Source organism: Berghia stephanieae, chromosome 5 (genome assembly GCF_034508935.2).
Source record: "Berghia stephanieae isolate SIO BIC M18660-M18661 chromosome 5, UCSD_Bste_1.3, whole genome shotgun sequence".
NCBI classification, from domain to species: Eukaryota; Metazoa; Mollusca; class Gastropoda; order Nudibranchia; family Aeolidiidae; genus Berghia; species Berghia stephanieae.
Window position 1 is genome coordinate 59,779,248 of NC_088364.1, and position 12,387 is coordinate 59,791,634.

Genomic DNA, 12,387 nt, shown 5'->3' on the forward strand with positions numbered 1-12,387 from the left:
ACACCGACTACAAAATTATAGCGAAAACTTTAAGCAACAAAATCAAAATTCACCTACCCCAACTGATAGACAAAGAACAAACATGTAGCATAAAAAACAGAACAATAGAACAACACACAAACTTCATCAGAGACCTTATAGGATACGTAAAACAGACACACACACACGCATACATTTTGTCCATCGATCAAGAGAAAGCTTTCGATAGATTAGAACACAGTTTCTTACACAAAATATTAGAACACAACAACATAGGCCCTTATTACAGAAGATGGATAAAAATACTATACAACAACCCCTCCAGCTGTGTAATAGTCAATCAAAAAGTATCTGATCCCTTCAAAATCGGTCGGTCAGTACGACAGGGTTGCCCTCTCTCGGCCCAACTATACATCTTATGTCTCGAAACCGTTTTGGAAAAAATTAGGAGAAACCCGAAAATTAAAGGCACCAGAATTCCCGGAAAAGCCAACAAAAAACTCATCGCGTATGCCGATGATGCAACCCTAATTCCGAGTGATATACCTAGCATACACAAAATTTTAGAAACTTTCAAAAATTTCGGCCTCGCTAGTGGTGCCAAACTAAATATTAAAAAAACCAAAATCATGAATCTCGGTCCCGAACCCTTAGAAACCGAAAAAGCCCAGATACCCGACATGCAATGGGTTAACCAAATTAAAATCCTCGGAATAACGTACTGTCAAAGACACACGACACCGAAACACATCTGGAGTGGAATTGTACACAATATAGACAAGAAACTACATTCATACACATACATCAAAGCCAATATATTCGATAGAACCAGGATAGTGAACACCTACATTATTCCAAAAATCTTATACTACATCAAAATCTTCAAACCTCCGTTCACCACAATAAAGAAATTAGAAAGACGCATAGACACATTTATACTACAAGACGCAAAACTAAAATAATATATCGTTTAATAAAGTAAAAGCAAGAGTGAAGCTGCACAGAACTGCTGCTCTTTATAAAGGCCTAAAAGGTATGTGGGCGGAAAGCCCTGGTGAAATTTTAGTTTCCATATAAGGAAATGTTGAAAGAGTTGCTAACTTTAACCACATAAAATTCTATAAAAATCAAGCTTTCCACCCAAACGGGATGGCTATGTCCATATAAGGTAACTTCGCTCTCCACCAATCGCTGCAACTTACAAAGGGGCGAGATGGGGAGTGAGGGGAAATGATAAACACATTCTACTCACAAATATACAAATACATAAAAGAGGGTATACCGTTAGCGTCTACCAAGCATGAATATTCAAATTCAATACATTTCTCACCAATGAGCGCAAAGGGATGTACCACAAAGAAGATAACGTCAGAACCAAACAGTCTTAGGAAGAGTAGGTATGAGTCAGAGAGACAGGAAGAGAGAAGGACAGATAGGTAGATGAAGAAATAAATGAGAGAGAGAGAGAGAGAGATAGCGAGGGAGAGAGAGAGAGAGAGAGAGGGAGAGAGAGCGAGAGAGAGAGAGAGAGAGAGAGAGAGAGAGAGAGAGAGAGAGAGAGCTCAGACGAATGATCAGCAAGGTAATTCCAGCATCAAATATTAATATACAATCTCCATCGATTAATATTCATATTAACAATGCTCATGACATAAATCAAATACATTGAACACATTCACAATTTCATACGAACGATCAATACTCATAAACAAAATTGATTATTCAGTAATTCCAGTATTTAGATTAACAATATTGTCATACATTTGAGACAATACAAATCAAAGATTTCAAAAAATCAAAATGAATATATATGTGCATGTATTCGCTAATATCTTATATTATCTCTTCTACAACACAAAAATAAATCAACTAGTGCATAACCCAACAATCAGATAGAGATAGATATATGAATAGGTAAATAGATAGATAGATAAATAGATAAATATAGATAGATATATATATAGATAGATAGAGAGAGAAAAAGTGTGTGTGTGAGAGAGAGAGAGAGAGAGAGAGAGAGAGAGAGAGAGAGAGAGAGAGAGAGAGAGAAGGGAGTGTTAGTTCACACTTTCATACAACAGGACGCCATGTAACTGTAACACGATACACTTGAGTGAATGCAATCTTGCGTAGAATCACAATCAGACATTCCATCAAACACACAGTACAATGCTACGGTCCCTGGTTCAAATCCCACTATTATACAGAATGACAATCAGAAATGTGGGGGTTACAAATGATGAAAGAACCCTCAAACAGACTGCTACCCAGGTATTTGAGATCTAAGAAACCTGGTTAAAAGTTAACAATCAACACACAGACATACTGGCACCCAGGGATTTGCGAGCTACGAAACATGATTTAAAAATTCAATAAACACACAACCAGACTAACAATAAGGTATTCGTAACCCTATTACACTGACATATTATCATAAGTTACGTAAAATATTCATATCTCTATTTGTAACTGTCACGATCACTGTTTATCTCTTTTAATTAAATTTCATCATTATTTTTATTTCATTGTAAACAAATCGTTAATTGTTTTTCATTTATAGTAACTAGTAAATTCTGGGGCCTCATTCTACATAGATCTTTATGCATAGTCGAGTAGCTCTTTACTCACTTGAGACCATGACATTTTGGAGGGGACACATATAAAGAATTGAATTTATTTAGTTACTTATATCTATTTCATCTAACCTTAAAGTTTAAATTCTAAAACTCTTAATTGCCCCACTTGATCATATTTTAATTGAACTCCCTATTTACAGGATTAATTTTTTTTTCTTTTTCATTTCTTCATTTAAATGGAATAGCAATTTATCCATTCATTCTTTCATTCAAATTGAATAGCATTTTATTGATTCATTCCTTCATCCATTTATTCATTTATAAATCATTCATTCATTCATTGTTCATTCATTTATTTATTCATTCATTCATTCATTCATTCATCCATTCATTCGTTTATTCACTCATTTATCCAATCATTCATACATTTATTCCTCCCTTCATTCTTTCATTCATACATTATCCATTCATTCATTCATCTATTCACTCAGTTTTTCATTCATTCATTCATTCCTTGTCCACTTTGTTATTATATCACTCATTTCATTTTGTTGTTTGCCTCATTCATGAATTGTTTTCAATATGTTTACATTCCATAACGATTCATTCACCTATCATCCAATCACTCAGTGTTGTGAACACATTTTGTAACTATTGTAAATCTTACGATATTTTATTGTTTTGTATTTCAGACATCACTGTTAAACACTCTTCAATGCCTAATTACAATTGTTGAACAACCATTGAACAAGAGAGAGGTCCCAGCCACGAACTGAGTTGGTAAATATATCCTTCATTATTCTCTTTTACATGAGTTGGGCATCACATAGTAACTATAGACATCGTGATTTGTTTTGCATAGTGATTTGTTTTAAATGCATTTTTGGCATATTACTGTTACCGAAAACCACTTATATATTATGTTCTGAAAAGTGAGTCTTTAAAAACTAAATAATAATAAAAGGAGTCTACTAGCCGTCGTGTTATATTTAGTGATAGATAACTTGGGATTATTTTGGCATCCTATTATTGTTATCACACTCTAGTATATTAGCGTCATTGCGAATAATTGTACACAAACTAACGAGTCACACACATTGGTGATACATTTTTCGTAGTAACATAGTTTAGAGTACACGCGATTGACACATTGTTATTGACACAAGTCATAATAACTCCGCATTGTATTGACACATTGCTTTATAAGATATAACGATAAAAGGCATCAAATTCAACATACATAATAAGTTGAAATAAGAGAGAGAGATTTCTAAAAATAGAACAGTTCATTCCAGTAAGTGTAAATAAATAAAACAGTCAGTAACAGTATCCTGTCAATATAATATATATAAAATATCGTAACTAATTTATTGCAACATGGAAGCATATAAAAGATACTTAAGTCTCGCAAAGGACTTAGAAATACCCCAGGAAAGAATATTTTCATGGTGCGAAGAGAAAGTAAAAGAAGAAAAAGAACATGAAGAAAGAATTCGTAGAGAAGAAAATGAAGAAAGAATTCGTAGAGAAGAAAATGAAGAAAGAATACGTAGAGAAGAACGAGAAGAAAGAGTCCAAGAAAGGGAACTAAAAAGACAAATAGCTTTAGCAGAAGAAGAAACCAAAAGGACCCAAATGATGCTGGAAATTGAAAAAACAAAAACCGGTCATGAAAGAAAACATAATAATAGTGATGAATTTTTCGTGAAACTTCCACGCATGCCAACATACGATGAACGCTCACACTGTTTAGAATCCTTCTTACACCGATTCGAAGTTCAGGCTAAAGGTTATCGTTGGCCAGAAAGCAAATGGGCCACAGCCTTGATTAACTGCTTATCTGGAGAACCGCTAAAAGTTTTCTATACCTTAACAACTGAAGATGCAGATGACTATGGAAAAATTAAAGACGCTCTACTAAAAAGATTTATATTAACGGAAGATGGTTACCAGGAAAGGTTTCACACTGCAAAACCGGAAAGTGGAGAAGACTTTAATACATTCGTAAACCGAATTACTCAATTTCTAAATCGGTGGCTTGAGTTGGCAAACGTAAAACAAGACGACTTTGCAGGCCTTTACTATCTCACGCTGAAGAATCGAATCTATCAAGCTTGCAACCCAGATTTAGTCGCATTCTTTAAAGAGAGAAAGTCAGAAAACTTGGACAAATTAAAAATCTACGCAGAAAACTTTAACAGCGCACATCCATTGACACCCCTTAGCAGAACATTGAAGGAACCATACTACGCTGCTGCTGCTCAGAGTCCAGGTACACCTAAAGTTCAGTACTCAAATAGAACGAGCCGATCAATCACTCGGAACTAGTGCCGCGCTGAGGACCGGTCCTTTGGACCGGTCCCACGGTCTTTTAGCTGTGAACCGGGGATCGGTCCCATAGTGAAGACCGGCGGCGGTCCTCACTTCTTATCACCTTTCAACTAGTGCCGCGCTGAAGACCGGTCTGATCACCTTCGGTCTCGCGCCATAGCCTACTACTTCCCCAGCGATTCGTTGCCTTCGGTTGCCTATCTTCCACCAATCACCACCCATCCCACTTAATTAATCGCACCCACCCCCTTTGCCATACACTAAACGACACAGACGATCATACAGGCAGACGACCACCAACCTTCACTCCGCAAACCGCCCTTTCGTGTGAGATGGGGGGAACAGGAGGCGCACGCCTTGGACGATTCCATTATACGGGGTAAATTTCAAAATTTACTACACCATAATGATCGCAATGACAATGATCTATGGTGAAGGCATGACCCCTCTTCTCTAATGGGTTATTGTTTGAAATGTATGTGACTACTAAAGATGTGTGTGTTTGTGTGTGTGTGTGTATGTGTGTGTGTGTGTGTGTCGAACCTAGCAAGTAGCAAATCCGATTCTTTGTTTTCTTTTGTCCATCTCTTGTCACCACTCCTTTCTATCGCAGTGTTGTCATTTAAAATAATACAATTATATTAAAATTTCGTTTGGTGTTTTTACTAATCAAATAATATGAGTTTCATTAGTTTCTTCCTTCCAAAATAACCAGTTATAACGTCTGAATTTTAAAAAAGTCCAATAGAATATTTGGGGACCCCGATAGCTCAGTTGATAGAGCACTCTCTTTATACGCAAAGGGCCAGAGATCGATCCCGGGTGCAGTCGAGTTTTCTCTAAATCCCTGTCTACTCAGCAATGAATGGGTAGCTGAGTTTGTTAGATCTGGCGAAAAGTCACCATCGACCCCTTATTACCTCATCCACCCCTCTTATTATAACTTCACGTCTCTCTCTTACTCTTCAATGCTCGCTGCCCTCTAATGTGTGTGTGTGGGGGGGGGGGGGGGGGAGGGGGGGTAGGAGTTGCGTGTGTGTATCAACGCCACGAACAACTCGATCAACGCCTTGGGCGATGCCATCATCTCCGTTAATGGGGATAAATTTCAAATTTTATTAAATTATCGAAGTAACAATGAAGTACGGTGAGCAAATAAAGAAGGCATCACCCCTCTTCTCTAATTAGGTTACAATTTGCAATGAGTGTGACTACTCCGTGTGTTTTACTCCTGTAGACCACGGTTTTCATCGTGTAGCGGTCTTTAACGGTTCAAGAATGAACGATCCCACGGTCTCAAAGGTCAAACGGTTTGAATTTCCAACAGTCTCTCAGGAATGTTCAATGTCGAAAAGGACCGGTCCTAGGACCGGTCCTTGCGGTCTTCATTTCCCAAGGACGGTAGGACCGTGGTCCTTAAGCTTGCCAAGGACCGCCCCGCACTACTCGGAACACGCAAGTGAAACAGGATGACCATAGTAACAAACCATGGAACAAACAGTTCAATAGAGACCATAGCCGACCCTATCAAAACAAAACAAGAAATAGCACTGACAATAATACTGAGTATAAGAAAACCAACAAACCTATAATTAAATGTCAATATTGTGGAATGAAAGGCCACACAGCAGACAAATGTTACAAAATCGTGGGATATCCGAAAGAAACTGCAAATGCATCACTCCAAACCAGTGTAAATAATCAGACACGAGTAATGTCAGGAGAAAATATAAATGTGTATTGCGTGAAAGGTATGTCACTTTTAACACAAACTCACAAGTCAGGATCGCTATTTTTTTGTGAAGGCAAAGCTAATGGAACTGATTGCAAAATATTGAGAGACACAGGATGCAGTACAGTAGGAATAAAAGCATCTTTGATCAATGACGAAGACAAAACTGGAAAAACGGTACAATGCATCACATTCAGTGGCACAGTCGAAACCTTTGAAACAGCTAACGTGTACATAGAAACCCCATACTATACAGGAATAGTGGAATGCTGTATACTTCCCAACCCGTCGCTGATGTTATTGTTGGCAATATAAAAGGTCTTAAAGACAACCCAACAGATGTAAAAGAATGGTCATTAACCCAAGAAACAGCTTGTCTAGCAGAAACAAGAAAGATGACTAAGACAACAGAGAAGCCAATGACTATTTCTCTTGAACCACAACAATTTGACAGGAACACGTTCATCGAAGAACAGAAAAAGGACCCGACTTTAACTTCATATTTCAATATCGCAAACAAAGGGACGAAATCAAAAGTTGAATACATCATTGAAAAAGATATTCTGTTCAGGTTACATAGGAAAAGAAACAAAATAGCTAAACAACTGGTCACGCCGAGTATTTACAGAAACAAAATCCTTGGAATAGCGCACGATTCAATAACTTCTGGACATCTTGGGAGCTCTTCCACATTGAAGAGAATATCCGAGAATTTCACATGGCCTGGAATTACTAAAGACGTCCGAGAATATGTGAAATCGTGTGACACATGCCAAAGAAGAGTCGCAAAAGGCAGAATACCGAGATTGCCATTAGAGACAACCCCAGTTATTGAAAAAGTTTTTCAAAAAGTTGCAATCGACATTATAGGCCCTTTAACAAAATCAGATAGAAACCATACACACATACTAACACTAGTCGATTACGCAACCAGGTGGCCAAAAGCGATAGCATTGAAATCAACTACATCGGATCACATAGCTGAAGCATTGATGACAATTTTTACTAGAATAGGCATACCAAATGAGATACTGTCGGACAATGGACCCCAATTTACATCACATATGATGCATGAAACCATGAAACTCATGGGAATCCAACACTCATTCACAACCCCTACCACCCCAAGCAAATGGTCTTTGTGAAAGATTTAATGGCACTCTAAAGAATATGTTAAGAAAAGTGTCAGCAGAAAAACCAGATGATTGGGACAGATACTTACCAGCAATCCTATTTGCATATAGAGAAATACCCCAAGAATCTACAGGCTATTCCCCATTTGAGTTGATGTATGGACGATCACCTCGCGGCCCGATCAATATAGTAGCCGACATTTGTAAAGGGAATGAGGAGGACAATAACGAAATTATGTTTGCTTACGAATATGTAAGAAACCTGAAAGACAGAATAGAGGACACGTGTAAGCTAGCACAGGAATCCGTCACTAAAAAAGCAGAGAAATACAAGGAATACTCCGATCGAAAAAGCAAGTCAAGAAAATTTGAGATTGGTGACAAAGTACTAATACTCTTACCCGATGACTCGAGTAAACTTTTAGCTACATGGAAAGGACCATTCAGAATAACAGCAGTAAAATCTAATGTTAATTACGAGATTAAAATTAACAACACAACAAAGACATTCCATGCAAATATGCTAAAAAAGTATTTTGATAGAGACACAGTGTCGCAACCTATGTTTACTAATATCGAAGCTTCAAATGCAGGATTAATCATACCGTTGGTCATGGGACACAGACACCCGAGACAGAAAAACAAACAAAAATCGCACAATTGCAACCACCTAAGACAAAAAAAGAAGTACGCAAAGTACTTGGGCTCCTAAATTTTTACAGGAAATACATTTACAACTTCGCGCACATCGCGACACCGCTAACAAATCTGACAAAGAATGGGTCACCGAACAAAATTGTTTGGACAGAAGCGTGTCAGAATAGCTTTAACCAATTAAAGGCATTACTCTGTTCAGAACCAATTCTTAAATTACCCGACATATCAAAAGAATTTGTTGTAAGAACTGACGCGTCTGATAAGGGCATCGCAGGTGTACTATTACAGGAACATGAGGGAACTCTAATGCCTTGCTTATATGCAAGCAGAAAATTATTGGACAGAGAATCACGATACTCTGTAATAGAGCGTGAAGGACTGGCCATCGTCTTTGCTTTAAAGACATTCAGCAGATATCTACTGCTAAAAGAGTTTGTGGTCGAAACGGACCATAAACCACTCACGTACATAAGAAATAACAAAATGAATAATAGTAGAGTACTAAGGTGGAGTCTATTTTTGCAAAATTACACTTTCAGTATCTCTCACATACCAGGCTGTGAAAATATTCACGCCGACCTACTTTCTCGATTAGTATAAACACGTGAGAAGGGTATAACTTAACCTCCCATGCATACTGTTAGTTACCTCGCAAACTATGCCAAATCAGAACGCACAAATTCGATAATTTTATTTGTAAACATGATGACCCAACTTAATGTAACATTGAGTATTGTTTGGATATTATATACCATACCCATTCATGATTTGGGAAATCTTCTCTTTATCTATCATTGTTATGAATTTTCACTCATTTATGATTAATAATTGAAATGTCAATATTTCATTTACATCTTCATTCATTTCATTCAGTAAATTACCTTCATATCATCGACTTAAATCATGCTTCATTGCCATCACTATTGTTTATCACAATGATTTGTAATCACATTGCCATCATGTTGTTCATCACAATGATTTGTAATCACAATCTTTCATTGTTATTGTCACCCATTCATATACCTACGTTAATATAAACATTTCCATGTCTAGTTAATAAATAATTTAATTGTAGCACAAATCATAACAATGGATTAATGCTAGAGTATCATGATAGTAAATTTACTTCCGTTTGTAAAATCTATCTTTCCCATAATGGTTAAAGAGTATATTTTAAACGTGGGTGGGGGGTGTCACAGTAAAGGTTGTTCACAATTATCTTATTAAATTTTATTTTATTAAGAACTGAATTCATCTCACTCCAGTTATATTTCGGTAGGCTTAGATAAACTTTACCTTCTAATATTAGATCGTCTTTCCTTTTATAGCCTTCCCTCGAATTAATTTCTAATTAGTGAATACTTTTCGTTCTACATTCTGTCACGTAGCCATTTATTATAAAAGCTGATAGGTCTAATATTCTACACTCACTTTCTCTCCACAATCTATGCCGGACGGCCAGTCGCTCTATTCCTATATATATACTGGAAGATTTTTATCTTTTGGGACTTTGTAGATATTATATCCACACCATTAAGACGCCGGAGCTTTTAACTTTGATTGTATAATCTTCAAGGATCAAACCCAAGCCCGCTGTCAAAGGACTACACAATAACTTCTTACCAATTGCCTGGAAGTGGAATTTTACGAGTCCAATCCTGTTATCAGAGGAATAGATCATCCAAGCCCATCAACTGCCTGGAAAAGTAAACTTATGAACCTGACATATTCCTGGAAAAGTAAACTTATGAACCTGACATATTATCATAAGTTACGTAAAATATTCATATCTCTATTTGTAACTGCCACGATCACTGTTTATCTCTTTTAATTAAATTTCATCATTATTTTTATTTCATTGTAAACAAATCGTTAATTGTTTTTCATTTATAGTAACTAGTAAATTCTGGGGCCTCATTCTACATAGATCTTTATGCATAGTCGAGTAGCTCTTTACTCACTTGAGACCATGACAAGTACCTTGACCTTTGCTTTGCTTGCTTGCTTTTAATGGTTTTTCAGCGTTTGCAACACATTGCGTCATATCAGCGCCAGTAAAAAGGAAGAAAATTGGATAGTGAAAAGATTCTAGATGTACAATAAAAAAGGACTTGAGGAAAAAAAGTAAGACAAAGGAGGGTGGTTCAAATAGGCAACAGATGTAGATTCCAAGAGCACACTATCAGCGTACTTAGTTTGAGATCACCTAAATGTCTCACCCATACACCAGCACAAGATCCCAATAAGAGGAATACACTCAAATGCTTACATTATACATTCAAAATAACAAGCATAATAATACATAACAGAGAGATGATTTACAAGGAAAAAAATATCATCACCCAAAACAATAACTATGCATTTGACTGTTTCGGCAGGCTCGGATTCGAGCAGTTTTCGGCTACTCCCAAAAGCGTGCTGGAATCCAGCCTGCCTTGAGGTGATTTTGAGGTGATTTTTTAAATTGTATTTTAATCTCTGCATTGTCTCATACTGCTCGGATTCGAGCAAATTTCGGCTACTCCCAAAAGCGTGCTGGAATCCAGCCTGCCTTGAGGTGATTTTGAGGTGATTTTTTAAATTGTATTTTAATCTCTGCATTGTCTCATACTGCTCGGATTCGAGCAGTTTTCGGCTACTCCCAAAAACGTGCTGGAATCCAGCCTGCCTCGAGGTGAGTTTTTAAAATTGTATTTCAATCTCTGCTTTGTCTCATACTGTTTCATACACACTTTTTCATATTTTTATCTTACTTACACCAGTGCCTTTTCTCTAAGTTTTCACTCTGATAAAAAACAAAAGTATTCCTTCAGAGCCATAAGGCCCATGAAGCCGGAGTTATCCCGGTTTCTATAGTGTGATGCGGACAATAGCAATTGCTTGCTATCCTTTGGGCAGGATGCTAGTCTATCACAAAAAACTTTCTGCCAACTCCAAAAGACTCGGCTACCCCTTCACTGCTGGGTGAACAGGGGGGTCAGAAAAAAAATCTCTACTGCACCTGGGATCGACCTCAGACCCTTTGCGTGTGTAGCAAGTGCTCTAACAACTAAGCTATCGGGACCCCCACAATTTAGTTCTTGCTTCACTTATCGGTCATTTAAGTGACAATCTAAAAAAATAAAAGATGATGACGAGAATATAGTGACAAACTTTCAGCATGACCATAATATCATGTTTTAACAGCATGTTCAAAGTATACAGTGTATAAAAGATATAGGATATTGAGCGAATGCATTATTAACCAAATTCCATCCCTTAGTTTGTGGACAAGAATATTACAATGACCTCTCCACACAGGACTGGTATCTCGATGTTAAGGCTTGCTTTTAAAATGATTTGTGAAATTTTGTGAGTTTTGTTCACTCATAGAAATCATCGACCCTAAAAAAGTGTTTACACGTGTGCAGTCCTCTTATAAGTATTCACTGTGTTGGTTACAACTAAGGGACAGAATCTGTGATAACCGCATTCACCTAATACTTATGTGAGCAAATTATATTTATAGATATAATTACAAGTAAAATACATATCTATACTTACAAACATTTACTATTTTCAGGGGGTTTACACTTTACAGTACTTGCAACAACTTTTAGGTCATTTTTTTGCCTTTAAAAAAAGACTGGTCAGGAATATGGTATTCGAAAGACTTTAGATCGTGTTAACAAGTGCATTGTGTGTTTGTCATGTAACAAGTGTGTTTGTCATGTTAACAAGTGCATTGTGTGTTTGTCATGTTAACAAGTGCGTTGTGTGTTTGTCCCTGTTAACAAGTACTTTGTGTGTTTGTCATGTTAACAAGTGTAACACTATTGTGTCATAGAAGATAAGAACATTCAAACAAAGTTTAAAATTTTAGTTTTGCAGATAAAAGCACACAAGAACAAATATAATAATGTAAGGGGACTAATTTATGTAAGAAACAAGTAGATCCCGAGAGTAATTTATAAATGTGCTTGGTTGAGACTGTTTCGAA